At 38.7% G+C, this 19239-nt stretch overlaps 1 protein-coding gene across 3 annotated transcripts in view; it reads right to left on the reverse strand.

The window, feature by feature from the left end:
* The window catches only part of CNTNAP2 (contactin associated protein 2), a 2034513-nt gene that overhangs the window by 543994 nt on the left and 1471280 nt on the right, over positions 1-19239 (reverse strand). The gene's annotated exons all lie outside the window — the stretch shown is intronic.

The raw sequence follows: 19239 nt of genomic DNA on the forward strand, positions 1-19239 counted from the left end.
CTTCGGAGTTTTTTGCATCCGTGTCTGGGTACGTGGTGTGTCCTTTCACTGACACAGCCAAGGCTGGAGAGGGGCAGGTCGGGTCATGCCAAGGTTGGGATGCGTATCACACATCTGAAGGGAGGTGTTCACGGCAAGCTGGATATATGAGTTTCGAGCTCAGAGAAGAGCGTGGTATGACAGATACCAATTTGGAAGGCATTAACATATAGATGGTATTTAAAGCCCTGGAAATGAAGAGATTACCCACTGGCAATTCACAGTGAAGATCTTCACGTCATGACTTTTCACAGCAAAGAGCACAAGCATCTTCGAAGCACGGTCTGCAGTGGGAACCTAGGTCTTTTCACTTCCCTAACCCTTTGTTAGTTTGTCTGGTAAGCTAAGTGGAATGTAAGTGGTAAGCAACAACATCTAAGTCTCCCACAGCCTGAAAGGACCATATTAGAATTATCTAATTTCATAGAGGGTGAAGTTAGATATTTTATTTCCTACAAAGCTTGCTTGTTTCCTTTGATTTCCAGAATGTAAAATTGATTAGGATGTTCAGTTTTCATCAAATTTCACAGTTGACAGCAATCTACACTCAAGTAGATGTTTGAAACTCTACGCTTAGTTGTGGGTTTCTTAAATATGCAACAAACAATTTAAGGTACTGCATATAACCAGAGAGACAATAATTTCTGTTGCCAATCCTGGTGGCAAAGTATTATGAAAAGGAAATGCAACCTGCTCAGGATACATTCCAAAGTGTATAAAATTCAGTCTGCCTGCCATGTAAACTCAGTCATTCAGGAGTTAACAAACAGAACGTACTTATGTAAGTGGAGAAAAGTAACTCTGCTTTTCCGTCCTTCAGTCCTTCCTGAGTCATTCTGTTTGGACGGAGGAGATCACAACTTACACCTTTTGCACATTCATTACAACATATGCATTAAATGTTGTTTTAAAATGAGTCCAGTCTAATTTCCTTAAAAAAAGTGATTATTAACTCTCATTATTGCCTAATGTGGTGGGCTAATTACTTATAATAAAATGAAAAAAAGTCTTACTTAATGGGATGTTAATAACTAGCTTTCTCAGTAGTGTTTGTGTGTGCATGTGTGTGTGTGTGAAAAGTCTACTATTTTCCAAGTATCTTCAAAAATTACTAGCTCTTCTCCCTGTTTCTGATAACTACTTCAAATAGGTAAGTATTGTAGCTTTCTTTTTTTTGCGGTATGTGGGCCTCTCACTGTTGTGGCCTCTCTCGTTGTGGAGCACAGGCTCCGGACGCACAGGCTCAGCGGCCATGGCTCACGGGCCCAGCCGCTCCGCGGCATGTGGGATCTTACCGGACCGGGGCACGAACCCGTGTCCCCTGCATCGGCAGGAGGACTCCCAACCACTGCGCCACCAGGGAAGCCCTGTAGCTTTTTGATAAAGTACAGCCCTAGGCTATAACTACACATACAAAAACAGCTAAAAATAATTAATAATTCAAGCCAGTAATTAATTGTTTTAACCATCGGGTGTTAAGTCACTGTTGTGGAATTTTTTCACACAGAATCGATAGCTGGACTTGACTGTGTGCCACCCCTGACTGTTTTTTTTCCATGAAAACTATAGGTACATAATTGTATCTACAGAACTGTGAAAATTCGGTTGCTCCTCTGGACATTTCCTGTGAGCTGTACTTGGTGAACGTGAATCATCTGCGTCACACCACGTGGCCATTCAACCCCTGGGACCACTATGGCGCCGTATCCACATGCTCTGCAATCCTGTTTTCCTCATGTCATAGGTTAAGTGTCAGTCCCCCCACCCCCATTCCCCAAGCCCAACTTCATCCTCTGTGACGCCGTCATCCTGATCATTTGGTCTGCTCTTTCCTTCCCCGAACTCATCCACCTGCCCACTCACCCCTGAAATCCTTCCACTGTGATTTCTAAAATCCATGAAGCTCCCTAAAATCCCCTGCCCCCAGTCTTCCCTCCGGCTCTGTGCCCAACCTGCACTCACCAGGCTGCTGCACCCCTGCGCCTTCTCAAGGTGTGACTGCTTCTCCCTCCCAGCCCAGGTGACCCAGGTTTGTTGGTGGGACTGAGGCCAGACTTTCCATTGCTTCCATGTCCTTATGCCCAGACTCCTCACATCCTGTACAACCTGCTCTTACGATGCTCATGCCGTCTAGCGTAAGACCCTCTCTGCCTTCTCCTTGCCGTCATCCTGACCTCTCCCACCCGCTCCTCACTGACTGAAGTCTCTGGGTCTGGACTGGAGCTGTCCATCTTAGAGTACACAGGCCACTCATCTAAAAATACAGTTTCTAATAATTTCCCTCCTTGTTTTCAACAATCTTTTCCTGTCCATTTCAGCCACTTAATCCAGCTTACATCTTTACATCCTTACTACGTCTCATTGACCTTGCATTTTCTCCATCTCCAAAACCTGGAATTCAAGCATCTCCAACTCTTATCAGAGCCTCCTAGTTTCCAGCGTGTTTGCTCATTTACCCTGTAGCTGCTGGGTCCATTTTTCTACTCCCCAGTTTCTACTCCTTCAGCCTGCTTTGTTCTGGCTTTCTCTCCTTTTATTCCACCTAAGCAGTTTTTAGGGCACTGTGTCGCGCCATGCCACCGAGTTTACTGGATCCTTTGAGTTCTCATGTCATTTGATCTCTCAGCATATGGCTTTTTCTTCCTAAAGCACCAGTATCTCTTGGTTCTACTCACTCCAGAGGCTCCTGACTTTCCTTTTACTACTCTGTCTGTTGAAATATCTTCCTTAGTCTAGGAATTAAATGTTGGGGTGTCTCAAAGATGATTTTGAGGTATTCTTCTCTTTCTATTTTCCCTGCCTAGGTGACAGCTCACCCCATCCTGAACTCTGTCAACCATAAACAGATGGCCCCAGAATGTACACATCTCGCCAAGACCTGTCTCTGAGCTCCAGACAGAAGGATACAATTGCCTCCTTGCTCTTTGCATCGCAGTGTCTCAAAGCCACATTCAACTCAACAGTTTCAAATACAAAAATCATGGTTCTACCTCACAAAACTGGTCCCCTTTCAGCATTCTTACTCTTGTTTATGTAAACAAGAAGCCAGGACTCACTCCTGGTGACTCTCCTATCCTAATTCCCATGCCCACATGGTCACAATATCCTGTCCATTTCACCTACCAAATACCTGCTGAAGGTGAGGGTGTCCGTCAAAACCATCATCGCCACTGCAGCATGAGCCACGCTCATTTCTCAGCTGGACTTCTGCCAATCACTCACGCCTGACTTTATCTGGTTTTCAATGCTGCTGTGGGCATAATTTTTTAAAAATATAAATCTGATCCTGCGATATGTCTTCTGGAAACACTTCAATGGTTTCCTGTCTTCTTCACATAAAGACCCTTTTCCATCTGTCATCTCAATTCCCACTCTGCTCACCCTAGATCTTTGCACTCCAACCACACTCAAGTTTCCATTTTTTGGAGGGAGGGTTTCTTGAATACATACACTGCCTTATGCCTCTGGGCCTCTGGACCTGCTGTTCCTTTGCCTGGAATGTTCCCTTCCCTCTTCACCAAGTTAACGCCTATACAACCTCAGATCCCAGCTCAAACGTCGCCTCTGCAGGGTGAGCTTCATTGACTGGCCCCCATTTAACAACCCCATGAGCTTAAATTCACCTTTTATACCTCCTCATAGCACCAACCCTAGTTTATTTTATATTGCTGTCCAAATCGTGGTTTACATTTAATAATACACTTATTTGATTAATCTCTCCCTTCCCTAGACTATAAGCTCCACAGAACAGGGCCAGAGTCTCTTTCAATTCCTGATAGTATCTGCAGTGCCCAGACAATGCCTAGCACTGCAGGTGGTCAATAAATATCTACAGCATCAATGGGTGAAGATATGAATGACTTATGCGGCTATGCAAAATATAAGGGCAAGTCCGAGCTCCTTGGAGAAGATGTAGATGATTGCATAAACACAGCAGTGATACCAAACTATCTTACACGAAAACTCAAAGGTCATCTTCTCCCCATAACCCATAATAGAGTCAGAGATCACAACTTCAAACATTGTTTTCAGCTTATACAGAGATACGATACAATTTTCCTTTGTACCTTGACTTTGTCTCTTTGTTTGGTTTTATTGTGATAAATGATCACTGTTAGGAGTTGAACTGTGTTTCCCCAAAATTCATGTATTGAAACCCAAACCCCTAATAACTCAGAATGTGACCTTATTTGGAAATAGGTCCAATGTAATTAGCTACATTAAGAAGAAGTCTGAGGGTAGGCTCTAATCCAATACTACTGGTGTCCTTATAAAACGGGGACGTTTGGACATAGAGACAAACACTCACCATGTGAACATGAACGCAAACATCAGAGTGATGTGTCTACAAGCCAAAGACTGCCAGAGATCGCCAGGAACTACCAGAAACTAGGAGAAAGGCCTGGAACAGATTCTCCTTTATGGCCTCAGAAGAAACTAACACTGTCAACACCTTGATTTCAGACTTCTAGCCTCCAAGCTCTGAGAGAGTAAGTCTCTGTTATTTAAGTTACCCAGGAAACTAGCATAAGTACCAAAAAGGATTTTGACCTCAATGTTTCATTTGGAGGGAACCGGACCACTCAGAGGCTCAGGGTGTGGTAAATCTTTTAAAGTTCTATGAAAAAGTTATTCTTAAATTAACATCTTAAAATATGCCTGCAAACTCACAAATAACAAACAAATCATACCAAAACAAAACAATAACAGCAACTAAGCTCTCTGAAAAATCCATAATTTGAAGGAAAAGGAGTTAAAATGTATTTCCATGAACTCAGTGCTAATTACAAATAATAATAAGGTGGACATAATTTAGATTCAGTATTAATTTACAATATTATGCATTCTTTTCCTGATTATGCCCTAAGGATTTTTCAAATGAAAACTAAATTCTTTCCTTTGACGTTTGCTTGCTTCATGTATTTATTTGGCAAATATCAGGGTGGCTATTAATGTAACTGGCACTGTCTACACCTTAAATATTCAGAGATAGAGAAGATGTTCCTTCTATTTACATGGTACCACGATCCCACCTTGTCTAAAAAATATAATATAGATATAATTTAGATTTCAGTATTAATTTATAACATTATGTATATTTTCTTGATTATACCCGAAGGATTGTTTAAGTGAAAACCAAAGATGTTTAGCACATATATAGTTATTATACAGCCAGACAGTGGGTACCTGGAGGGCAGAGGAAAGACTAAAGTGGGTGGGTGGGGCAATGGTTAGGAATCAAAGAGGAAGTCACAGAAACAGGCAAAATACAAAAAGAATGCCTCAGCTGCGAGCAATACTTTGCAAATTTGGGGTCAGGACTCCTGCTTTGCTTTTGTATTTTCTGGATCTTCCAAAACTATTTGAACCTAGAAAAGATATTAGGGCTCATTGAACCCAAACTCTTCTTTTTATTTAATTTTGAATTTTCTATTATAAAATATTTTCACTCTCATGGTGAGACAGATGTCCATATTCTTCCAGCTGGGTGTTGGACATACATTGATATAAAATCAATATCTTGGTCCTAGTTAGAGATTGTAATTCATAGTCATCCAAATTGGGGTGGAGATTCTATCAGGTACATACAAGCCTGTATCAACTGTGAAGATTCTAAGGATTCTCTTCTGCTTGTGATTTAATCTCAAATCTGGTCTGATTCTGAACAATACACAGAAGGATCCATTCTTCTGGTAGTTCCTCCTCTTAGAGGACATTTATTAGGGATGGGGACTGGAGATGCTGGAAGGGCTTTCTTCAGGGCACTGCCATCGATGGGGAGTACACAGATAATCAACTTCGCTATCTCCAAAGATTCTCCCTCCCCAGCATTTCCCAAACCCACCAGCACTCCCCAGACCTGGGCCACGTTCACTGCTGCTGGAGGAGCTGGAAGTCCAAGCTCTTCCTCTTGAGGATGAACCAGAGAAGTGAAGTGACTTACTTGCTGTTACCACAAGCAAAATTGGCAGATCTGAGTCTTGCGTCCAGATATTCCACTTAGAATCCAGTTTTCTTTTGACAGCAGTGTACTAGTAATAAATTGATTTCATTAAGTAAATCAAATTTCAGTAGTTATGGAGATACCCTAAAGAGTTCCTATATTAGAAAAATGACCCAAAGAAAGAAAATACCAGCACTGTTGTACAGAAATATAAAAAAAAAAGTATTTTTCATTATTTTCACTCTGGTATCTTGGTGAAAGTGAAGACGAAGTTAACACCTTAGTCACTGAAGCTCAGAGGTCCCTGCTGTTTGGGATGTTCTATAACCATTTAGGGAGCTATAAGGAGAGAGTTTGCCCCTGAAAGTTATATTATGTGAGCACAGGAATTCTCTGGGCCTCTGTTTCTTCATTTTAAAGCTGGAATAATACCCTCTTTTACAGTACCTGGGAAATTACAGATACTCATTAAATGGTCTTCCCTCTCTTGGACTAAGCCTTTCACACCCCAAAACAAAAGACTATAAAACACACATCCTGGGATACATGCCCCAAAGCCTCATTATTTAGCAGATCCCACTACTTATAATTCTGTTCTGAGAGTTAGACTTGGAAATCTTATTTGTTCACTAGGAGAAGAGCACAGCAAAGCATCAAAGGGACATTTGCAATGAGCTTAGACAGGTGTTCTCTAAGAAAACTTGAGGTAAACTCAAACTGAGTCATTCACTTGCTGACAGCAGCAATGAATGTATTTTCATGCATCTTATTTTTCTGTCCTGGAGATCATTCAATAATTCACACTGAAACCAGCAATTACTCTTAAGAACTAGCAGATAAGAAACTTGATTTCTAAAGTAAACGGTATTTGGATATTCAGTGGCCAGATGTAGATTTGTATAGGTGGAAAGACTGACTTCAGAAATCCTCTCATAATATCAAAACTTTTTTCTAAACATATTAATCTTTAAATAATTTCTGTTGCTTTGTTTAAATATGCACGTGTATATTAATTAATTAATTGTACATAGTGAAGCAGCTGCTGCCAGTTCTACTAGGACACCTTGCAAACAATTTCAATCTTCTTTTCTGAACAGTGAGGACCCAAACCATGCTTGGAAAGGCAATTTTCCATACTGACATTCTGCTCCTTTGGAAATGTCCGTGTTGTCTCCTTGCCTGTCATTCAGTGTTCTGAATTAGTTGTCTAATCTGTCTCATCCCCTGGCATTTTCATTTACAAATATTTGATGATAAATAAGTGCACATGCCAAAAGACCCCTTGAAAATCTTTTGGAGGAATTATACAAGGTATATAGAAAAATGATCTTGTGGCATAAGGAAATTGGAAAAATAACTACACCTGAAATCACTCTATGTAGTTTCACACTGCATTATGGTGAGATGTATACTTGTTAATGGGCAATAAATTATGTTTTCAAGGACCCCTCAAATTTCTCAAAGTGTGATGTTTTTCTGTTCACTTTTTAAAATTCCCAGGTAAGGAAACCAGTTGAGAAAGGGAGACTTCTGGTGAACTTCTGATGAGTTGCAAGGAGGCAGCATGTTTTAGGGCAGTCTAATAGACAGATTTGTCAAAACGTATTATTCTGCTAAAATATTTGCTATCCTGCCAAAGTGTTCTTAGTTCAATTTCAGTTAAATACATTAACTTCCCTGAGTCTGGAATTTTCAAAGAATGCTATAGAAATTTAACCACAGGCTTTAGAACCATAAGACATGGCTAGGAGTCCTGATTTAGTCATTTAACAGTTATTTAAGTGTACCTGTCTTCCTCCATTTGGGGACTGTTTTCAAAGAAAAGACTTGAAAAAATGATATTTAGCATTAATCATAATACAAACCACAAACCATCAGACATACTGTAAGGATCTGTTTTAGCCCTGTTATTCACAGAGATAGAGATTTTTTTCTCCTACTCTAGGTTTTCCTTTCATTTATATACCCAAATTTATAAACATATGTGACCAACATGAAAATCATCACTGGTCTAAATCATGTGTGACATGCATGCAATATTAATTTTTATCAAAATCATATATGCACTTATATTTACTTTCACTCTCAGCTCCTTCCTTCAGCCCTTATTTTATGCTCATAAATACTAGGAGGATGGACCCTGGAGGAAAGGCTTAGCGGCACCAACAAAACCAATGCAGCAGGACATACAATGGTTCTGGAAAATTACAGCGGCTATAAGCTTACTTTCTTTCACTGAATTTTTTTGTTTTTGTTTTTTGCGGTACATGGGCCTCTCACTGTTGTGGCCTCTCCCGTTGCGGAGCACAGGCTCCGGATGCGCAGGCCCAGCGGCCATGGCTCACGGGCCCAGCCGCTCCGCGGCATGTGGGATCTTCCCAGACCGGGACACGAAGCCGTGTCCCCTGCATCGGCAGGCGGACTCTCAACCACTGCACCACCAGGGAAGCCCTCATTGAATTTTTTATTCACTATTATCTGAAGGGTGTATCATCTTTGAAATGGCTGCATTATTTACAGGAAAAAATGACTGCATGCCAATTTCATAACAAGAAAAGAATAATTCTGGTAATTTTCCTTCTAGCCTTTTTTAAAGCTCTGATTATAAAAGATGGCACAACTCACAAATATATGAAGTTTTAAGAAATTTAATTAAGTATCTTATTTATAATAGGTTGTTAAAGAAACTAAAAGTGCTTTGGAAGTGTATCTTTAAGTTTTTGTAATGATTGCATACAGTTGGAATCTTATATAAATGATTTCTCCTTTCCACACATAGAGTAGTATGAGAGGCAAACCACAGGTCTGTTCCAGTAAGGGAATTCTCATGTGTGTTGCAAAAAAAAATTGGATAGCTATTTCATAATATATTTATCCCTTCTGGAACATTTGCAAATTAAAGCTTAATTGTCCCATCAGGAAACCAGGGCATCTTTCACTGAAACTACAGGTAGTACCTTTAACCTGTCAATGATAAGTAGACTGATAGTCACTTCTTTTCCACACATTTTAGTTCCACAGATAATAGTGCCAGCTTTTCTAGCAGGGCATTAATATCAAATAATTATTCCAGAATATAAATCCTAATAAACAATTTTATATGTTTCTTGGTTTTAATTATACTTACCCCAAATCATTGTCAGAGACTTTCAAATACACAAAGAATGTAGCATGATGACAATGAAGTAAACTGTGTTTCCACATTTATTTCTTCAACAAATAACCTATCTTCTCTTTATTCCAAATTGTGACTATCATATTAGAAAATACGATAATGCCACTTGTCTCTATTTAGAAAGCATTGGATAAAGGAATGAATATAATTTTCAGTGGCACAGTAATCAAAAGGTGAAAACATAATTTTTAAAACTAAATATGTAGTTGAGTTTGAGGATAGAATGGGGATTCTATGCTGATGCATGAGTCAAGTGAAAACATTTCTGAAGTTCCCATTACCTTCAAATTTCTTTAAAATATCTATTCTCATCAAATGGCAAAAGGTCTCCATAAGAGTAAATTGGAACAAAGAAAGAATTAAAAAAAAAGGATTAAGGTAGGAAGAAAAATATACATGTGTATGTATAAGTAGGCTTTATAATAGAGATGAGATTAGATCTACAAATATTTGAAAGATACATTAGGATGAAGATGTACTATTTAAAACACTGAATACAGAGCAGTGATACACTCACAGAAAATTGTAGCAAGTAAATAAAATGTCAATGTATATTAATGCTGTGAGAAAAAAGATGGGTTATATGCATATGTTTATATGCATATGGGCCTAAAATTCCCATCACCACTTTAGGTTAAGTCACAAAAACACTTATAATGCAAATATTAACTGTGAGGGAAAATATATTAGGCCACTATTAATCATTAATGCCTTGGTATGAATTAGATTATCAGTTAGTTTTATTACTGTTACTTACAAAACCTCGAAATAAAAAAAGGAATTCAATGAAGTAAGCTGGAGAGAATGGAGGGCAGAGGCCCAGTGCATAAGCTGCCGCCCTGTAGTGCTGCCCAGCTAGGGAACCTGAGGCTGGCCCACGAGGCAAGGCTGCTGGGAAGCGGGTCCCCAGGATCACTTTGTTCGTGGCTATTCCATTCCTAGATGTGCCATTTTGCTGGGGTTGGGGGGCTCTTTGGGAATTATAAAGGCAAACATTTACCATTCTAAATTATTCTTTAAATCACCAACTTTTTCCATATAAAGATCAAGATAACCTTATTTTCTCTCTACTTTAGACATTTCTACTCCAATGTTTAAAATAATATGCTGTGTTATGGGAGTTTATGTGTTTCAGATGTGATGGGTTTTTGACCTAAAGAAGGTAAGTTTTTCTCTTCTCCTCCTTCATAAATTCCCCAAAATACAGAAAGAAAATTTATATTGGGTTTGACTTGCTATATTCTAATGTATACCAACAACTTAAGCATAGTCCTTATGAAGTAATACTTAAGAACAGTACAGAATTACTCAACCTGAGAAGTTTAGAACGTGGAGGAATCAAATATGGAATTCAAAAAGTACCCTGTCTTTTTTTTAATGACATGTATTTTATTCAGGTATGACCTTTCAAAGAAAGAATGAAAGGTTTAACAGAAAGAGAAAAGACTATTATAAGTATCAATAAAAAGAGAAAACTCAACATTTAGATTAGAAATAAAACATCATAAGGAAGACTCAGTGAAGGAATAAAAAAGATGATTAAAGAAGAGAAAAAGATCAAGGTAAAAATCCCATTGCTTAGATGACGATATTAAAAGAAAAAAGTGGTAATTAAGGATATGTCTGTTCTACCTGATCCTAGAGCCAAAGGAATTTTTATAACTTATTTCATTATCTCTTGAATTTACGGCAGTAGTATTTATTTCAATAAGCAATAATTTGAAATACCATGCTTAAAGGTATTTCTCCCGGTGGTTTTCTTTCCTGTTTTATAACATTCGTGAACAACTCAGCAGACAAGTGAAAACTGAGGGTCTCGAAGACTGTAACTGCCGTTTTCATAGAGCCAAGACATGAGTCTACACACTTGAATGGGCAGGATCACGAATATGTTTTACCTCAGTGCAGTTCCTCACTGAAAACCAGGCCAGGACTTAAGCTAATTGTGAAGTACTATTTCAACTTTCCTTTCCTCCCCCACATTCATTATGGTTATCAAAAGCCTTTCTGCTTTACCCCCTTCCTCTTTACAAGAGAAGAAAGGAACCAGTCATTTTCATTTGATTGTAACATACTCATTATAATAAATAATGATTCAGTTCTTTGTACTCATACAATGGCAGAATCTTCATGTTGGAATGACCTTTTGAGGTCATCTGTCTTAAATCACTTCCCAAATAGGATTTCTTCCGCATATGCTGGGGTGATGTCTGGAACATTTCCAGTACTTTTCAATACATTTTTATACTTTTACTAAGGAACATTTTCCAGGGATAGCAACTCTAATTGTTCCTAAACTGAGTCAAAACCAACGTCCTTTCAGGGTGCACCGAGCTTGGTTTCGCACAGGGAACAATGCCAAATAAATCTACTCCCTCATCTTTATTTCAGCCCCTTAAAATTCTGAAAATAGCTTTATATTCCTCAAACTTCACTTCCCAAAGTAACCATTCCCCATTCTTTTAACATCCTCTGGATGCTAGTCAGTAACACCTCAAAGATGGGATCCAAGAATAGGCAACATACATAATACCACGTATATGTTCTAAAGTGTTGAGTACAGAGGTACTGAGATCTCCTCAATTCAAACACTTCTCTTCTATTGATTCAGCCTAGGCTCTTAATAGCTTTCTGAGCTACTGTGTCATGCTGTTCTATCAGCGCCTTTTTTTTTTTTAAAGATGTTGGAGGTAGGAATTGATTAATTAATTAATTAATTAATTTCTGTGTTGGGTTTTCACTTCTGTGCGAGGGCTTTCTCTAGTTGTGGCAAGCGGGGGCCACTCTTCATCGTGGTGCGCGGGCCTCTCACTATCGCGGCCTCTCTTGTTGCGGAGCACAGGCTCCAGATGCGCAGGCTCAGTAGTTGTGGCTCACGGGCCTAGTTGCTCCGCAGCGCATGGGATCCTCCCAGACTAGGGCTCGAACCCGTGTCCCCTGCATTATCAGGCAGATTCTTAACCACTGTGCCACCAGGGAAGCCCTATCAGCGCTTTTTAAATGTGTCCAGGAAGCAGGGCTCTGAGGTCGTGGGGCACTTTCTGGAATACAGTGGAATTCTGAGCAGCATTCATTCTATCTTTTGAACCAGGATCAACTGTACTGGCCAAAAAAATATATATAATTATATATATATATATAATATATATAATTATATAGACACATACAATTATATATATTAATTATAATTTATATAAAATATAAATATATCTATCCCTCCACATTTCCCAAGGGCAGATTTACTTTTAGAGAATTATGGTCCAGAGTTTTTCCAGTAATATTTTTCCCCTTTCATATCTTTTTATGGGAGTAAGAAGATTAATTGGCAAAAAACATAAAATTGTGGGAAAAAATCACTTAAATAACTGCTTGCCCCCTTAAAATATTGTGAAAAGATCACCATCATTAACTTCTAATGGCAAAGATCACCATCATTAACTTCTAATGGCAAAACTCCTGGTACAGCCTTTGGCAGAATAAGTTCCTTGAGAATAAGGTTTGAGAACCCCTGCCTTATACTGATTATATATTACATAGAGTGGTATAAGAGTCAGCATAGGAAGTAGGAAAAGTGCTGAGCTTCAACCCGGATGCTGAGTTTAATTCCGCTATATACTGACTTTGTGACCTGTGGAAAGTCACTTAACTCTTCTGGCTTCCGTTTCTTTACCTGTCAAGTAAGGAAATTAGCTTACATGATTTTAAAGGTACATTTCTATCTTAGTCTGCATGGGCTGCTATAACAGAATCCCACAGACTGGGTGCTTAAACAGCAGACATTTATTTGTCATAGTTCTGGAGGCTGGGAAGTCCAAGATCAAGGTGCCAACTGATCTGGTTCCTAACGAAGGCTCTTTTTCTGGCTTGCAGGTGGCTGCCTTCTCACTGTGCCCTCACGTGGCAGAGAGGGAGAGCTAATTCTCTCCTGTCTCTTCTTATAAGGACACTAATCCAATTGGATCAGGGTCCTACCCTTGTGACCTCGTTTAACCTTAATTACCTCCATAAAGGCCATGTTAAGTCATGTCTGTCCTATTGTATAAGTAATATATTGAACCAAAAAGCAAATTATTATTTTTCTCCCTGAAATTTCTTATTTGTTCCTAAGTGAGTTCATAGTTCAGTATCTGCTATCCATCAGACACTGTCCTAAAGTCTGTGAAATTATTAATAAACAGAAAATGACAAAAACCCACTTCCACATGGAGCTCATACTCTACTGGGGAGGCAGACAGTGAGTGAATGAGAGTCAAACATATAATAGTATATTTTAGTAAATACTATATTTTAGTAGAATAGGTAGTATTAAGAGTGAAGGCACCAAAGTAAAGCTGAAAGGGGTTCTTAAATATTTGGATGGGGGAGTTGGAACTTTAGAAGTAGAGGAAATGAGAGAAGGAACTATGTTGATATCTGAGAGGAGAATACTCTAAGCAGAAGGAACAGTAGGTATCAAAGCGTCTGAGGTAGGAGCATGCTTGATTGTTCAGGGAACAGAAGGCGGTCTATGTGACTGGAACAGATTGAACGATGGTTAGGGTAGTAGATGTTCAAGAGGTTACTGGAACAAAACCATGAGATTCTGGTTTATCATAAAATAGACCTGTTTTTACTGAGAATAATGGGAAGGCATTAGAGGGTTTATCCTGGAAGAGGGACAGGATCTGACTCATGTTTGAACAAGGTCACTTTTACTGGGGCGTTGAGAATAGTTTGAAGGGGGCAAGGAAGAAGGAGAGGGGCCAGTTAGGAGGCTACCACCGTGGTACAGGTGAGAGACAAGGGCCTGAACCTACGTGGCAGCCGTGAAGGTGCCAGGAGGTAGTCAAATTCTCCAAATAGTTTGAAAATAGAGACAGCAGACATTGCTTTTGTTTTGGACTCTGTATTTCTGACCAGGCCTAGCAGATTTATTTTTAATTTCAGTAATTTTTTCTCACATGTTAGTTATAGCTCTCTAGTTTGTGTTTTCAGCATCTGTAATAAACATGACTTCTATCCTTATCTAAGGGTTCCTACAAAATCTCAAATGGGCTCAGGTCATGAAAAGACCAGCAAAAATGACTGGCATTTTTGAATGCTAATAATTCAATATCCTTTGAGTAACGATTGTACATCTACCAATCACACTGAGTTCAATTCAGTTCTTTTCATTTTAGTTTGTCATTGCTAAACATCTCCCACGTGTACCAGGCCCTGTGTGAGGCATAAGGGTGGTGGTAGGGGTGAAGGCACTGACCTGTAACTGTCCTAAAGAAGTGCTGAAAATCTGGTAGGGGGTGGGCACGATCACAAAGGTGGCGGGATGTGGTCTGTAATAACGGCATTTTGGGGAATGGCTTGGAAATGACCCTGGAGTCAGGTGTGACAATTCTAGCTGACATGCTAAGGACTGGCTCTATTTATTGTGCAGAGTGAGAGCCGTTGGAGATGACAGGTGGTGGAATGGCAAACCTGCGTCTGTGATGGAGAACACATCTGCGGCAGCAGCGCGAGGAAGACTTGGAAAGGCTGGGAGCCAGTTAGGTTCCCTTCTCTGCTGCTCAGCTGAGAGGCTACAATGGTGATGAAAGAGGGGGCTGGTGTTAGAGATGTCTGAGAGCAAAGCTGGCAGAATCCCAGCTGAATCAGATATGAGGAACTAGATTAAGGTAGGAGTCAATTCAGATGCCTGAACTGGGCAGCTGTGCAACTCTCTAAGTTGAGAAAAAGGGAAGACAAAAAGAAAAACTTGTTTGGTTTTGATTTGAGGAAAAATCGTGTCAAGTTAGGGACATCCAGGCCAGTCTTAATCAGGAGGTCATATTTCTCTTCTGATTCTAAAATTTCAAGATCTTTGGTACTTTCAAATATTGTTGGTAGCAAGAAAAGTGTTGCAATATATTTTAAAAGCATAAAACAACGTATACACATTGACCTAGTTATCTCGCCCCTGAGAATTTATCTAAAAATACAATCTTATAGTCTGTAAATTCCATCCAAGAGGTCTCTCACTGAATTTTCTGTCATTATGCAAAAGTAGAAGTAATTTAAAATTCCCTAGAGTGGGGGAATGGAAGATTAATTAGATTACAACTTGAATACACTGTAATTATGCAATTAGAAATATTATGCAAGACGATATTTCAACATGGAAAACTACTGATGTAATTTTAAGGGCATACAGAAAGGGCATAAAATATATCTAAATCATAAATCTATGCCAATACTAAAGAATCTTTATAAAGTAAAGATTATAAAAGATCTTAAGCACATGAAAATGGGGTTCAGATGGCACCTGGCCTGCAGTTTGGGCCAGACAACTTCAAATTCCCCCTAAAATACCTATAAAGACATAAAGAAAAGTGAAAACTAATGGTAGCATTGGAAAGGAGAAATGATCCCCTATATAATGTCAGAATATAAACAGAATTTCTACTAAATACTATGTCTATGTGGCCTTTACGCCAATGCCAACTAGAAACAAAGCAAACCCAATGGCCGAACAAAATAGAAAGGCACCCGTTCTTTTAACTGTGGCCTCCCTACCTTGGAAAAGTCATCCCTGAACTACAAAGTGCTCTTTCAGCCCCGTACTGCATGAGAGTTCTTTGTCAGAGTTATGTAATGTTATTATCTTTATCTCTATGACTTTTCTTTCCATTTTATTTACAGCATCTTTTCACGCACAGAAGTTTGTAAATTTTTTTCTTTATGATTTGTGCTTTCTTGTCTAAAAATATGTTCTATCAGTGGTTATTAAGGTATTTTCCTATATTATCTTCTGAAAGCTTTATAGTTTCACCTTTCACATTTAGTTCTGTGATTAACTAGGAATTGCTTTTTATATATGGTGTGATGTAGAAGATTTCAATAATCCCAGAATTATTCCTCAAAAATACAGTATTTTTACTGTAGGTACTCTCTTTCTCTCACTACCTTTGCCATGAATCCAGTATCCATAACTGCATATGTTGATTTTGGGGTTCTCTATTCCATTCCATTAACTTATTAGTTTATTCTTATGCCAAAGTTACACTCTCCTTAAGGCTTTTCTTTTTTTTTTTTTTTTGTGCAGTACGTGGGCCTCTCACTGTTGTGGCCTCTCCCGTTGCGGAGCACAGGCTCCGGACACACAGGCTCAGCGGCCATGGCTCACGGGTCCAGCCGCTCCGCGGCATGTGGGATCCTCCCGGACCGGGGCACGAACCCGTGTCCCCTGCATCGGCAGGCAGACTCTCAACCACTGCGCCACCAGGGAAGCCCAAGGCTTTTCTTTACAGACAGTCTTTACGATGGTACAGCATGTCCTTCTACTTTCTTCTTTCAGAATGTTTTGGCTGCTCTTGGCCCTTTGCTTATGTATTTGAACTTTATAATTATCTATTTATGTATTTTTACCAAAGAAAAGCCTGCTGGAGTTTAGACTGCTATTTAATCAACTCTATAGGTCAATCTGACAAGAGTAACATCATTAAAATAATCAGTCTTTTACTCCATGAACATTCTTTCTTTATCTCTCCATTTATTTAGATCTTCTTTTACATCTCTCATAAAGTTTTACAATTTTTTCCCCAGGAATACTAACATATCCCTTCCATATGCAGAATTACTTGATATTTTTGATACTATTGTAAAAGGTCTTTTTAAAGATCTCATTTTTATTACACCTCTGTCTAAATGTGTTCTGAGATAGGAAATCAAAGAATTTGGAAAATATAGAAAGCTACAAAGCAGAACTGTAAAGTGTCAGTCCTGCTCTTTATCATCTTGAATGCATATTAATTCTGTAATGACATTCTTAGTTTCTTTGGAATCCTTGTTTGTCTTACCCATTCCCCCACCCCTTCCTCTTTATTTCTCCATTTCTACTTCCTTCTGTTAGACAGGAAGTAGAGGGGGCTGACGGTGCTGTGCTACAACTTTGGAATAAAACTATTAGTCAGGGAGATGATGGAAGCCATCCTGTAGTGGTGATACTACAGACCGTGGACTGTCATAGGTCACCTGTGATTGTCCTGTGACCTACCACGTAATGGAGACAGCAAGCAAGTTCACCTTGGAGTGGCAGAGCCACAGACGGTGACTATGAATGGGGAACTGAGCTAGGGATTATGCCCGTCAGTTTGACCTCAGTGAGGATTTGACTCATGCCGCAAAAGACAGGTGTATATAGTGTCTCACACACATGCTGACAATCAATAAATCTTTACAGGTTTCCTCTTTTTAAGGAATATTAATAGAAAAAAGCCAATACAGAGCCATACTAATAAGATTTAACATTTCCTATGTGTATACTAAATGATTTACCTGTACTAGCTCATTTAATCTTCTCAATGACCTCAAAAATGAATTATGATTTTCTCCATTTTGCAGTTCAGAGAACCACAGCCCAGAGATATTTTAAACTGTGTGGCCGAGATCATACTGCTCAGAATCGGCAGAGCTGGGATTCAAATCAGACAGTTGTATTCTAGGAAAAGCTCTGACCTCTGTGTTCTCGTGCTTCTCTGCCCAAAGGAAAACATGCTGTAGAACAAAAGAAAAAGAACATCAACCTAAGGGAAACACTTCTAAGAGAGCATGGGAGCCGGAGGGCAGCAGGACAAGCCCTGGTGAAATGGACTCAACACCCATAAAGCAAGAGAGCAGGATGGGATGGAAGAAACAAGAGAGAGCATGATGGGTGGTTTTAAAGAAACTAGAAGTGTCAGTCCAGAACTGATGTATGCATTTGAGGCAATAAAGAGTAGAGCTAGAAGTTTATATTTTTGCTTTGTAACTTTTTACAGTTTCCAAATTTTCTCTAACATACATATATTACTATTATAATCAGAAAACAATAAAATGTCAAATATTTTCCATACTTTTTTCCCCAGTAATTCCACTTCTCTGAATATATTCTAAGGGAATTATTCAAAGAGTTATTTATATAAGCAATTTATTTCTAAAAAAGAAAACTGGAAAAATTCTAAAGATTCAAAAATAAAGGAATGTTTAAGTAGATTGTGGTCTATTTATATGACAGAATATTTTATTTATATCAAAACATATGTTTCCAAAGAATACATATCCAAAGAAGTTATCACCACAATATTAAATAAAAGAGCAGGAGGAAGAACATCTTCAGTGTGATTATAGTACGTCACAGTGTGTGTGTGTGTGTGTGTGTGTGTGTGTGTGTGTGTGAGAGAGACGTGTGTGCAGAGATATGGCTATGTAAAAGACTACTTTGGAGTTTACAGGGTTTTTTGGTGTTTCAAAATTTCACACATATAGTATACAGTTAAGTCGTTAAAAATCATTTAAAAAGGATAATAGGTGACTTGTTAGATCAGGAAGGTTATAATGATGTCTCTTTGATTTCTGTTATCAGCACTTCAAAAGTTGTTTCCACACTACATAGGTTTTAAAATATTTTTCTTTATTTCTCATGCTCTCTACATTTAAAAATCTGAGTCCCAAGAATTATTTTAAAATTATTTTTCTAGTCATTTCTTCTTGAAACAACAGGGTATTCACATCACTATTGTTTTTCTTTCTATGTGACTGTTGTTTTCATCTGTAGCATTGAGGTTCATGGGTTTTGTTTTTTTTTTACTTTTTATTTTATGCTGCAGTATCGTTGATTAACAATGTTATGATAGTTTCAGGGGTACAGCAAAGTGATTCCGTTATACATATACATGTATCTATTCTTTTTCAAATTCTTTTTGGTACATATATACAATGGAATATTACTCAGCCATTAAAAAGATGAAATAATGCCATCTGCAGCAACATGGATGGACCTAGAGATTATCATACTAAGTCAGTCATAAAGAGAAAGACAAATACTATACGATATCACTTATATGTGGAATCTAAAATATGATACAAATGAACTTATTTACAAAACAGAAACAGACTCACAGACTTAGAGAATGAACTTATCGTTATGGGGGGGAAGGGTGTGGGAGGAAGGGATAGTTAGGGATTTGGGGATTGACATGTACACACTGCTATATTTAGAATGGATAACCAACAAGTACCTACTGTATAGCACAGGGAACTCTGCTCAATATTATGTGACATGGTTTTATCTGTTCCTTTTTCTTTCACT

Source organism: Globicephala melas, chromosome 9 (assembly GCF_963455315.2).
Source record: "Globicephala melas chromosome 9, mGloMel1.2, whole genome shotgun sequence".
NCBI classification, from domain to species: Eukaryota; Metazoa; Chordata; class Mammalia; order Artiodactyla; family Delphinidae; genus Globicephala; species Globicephala melas.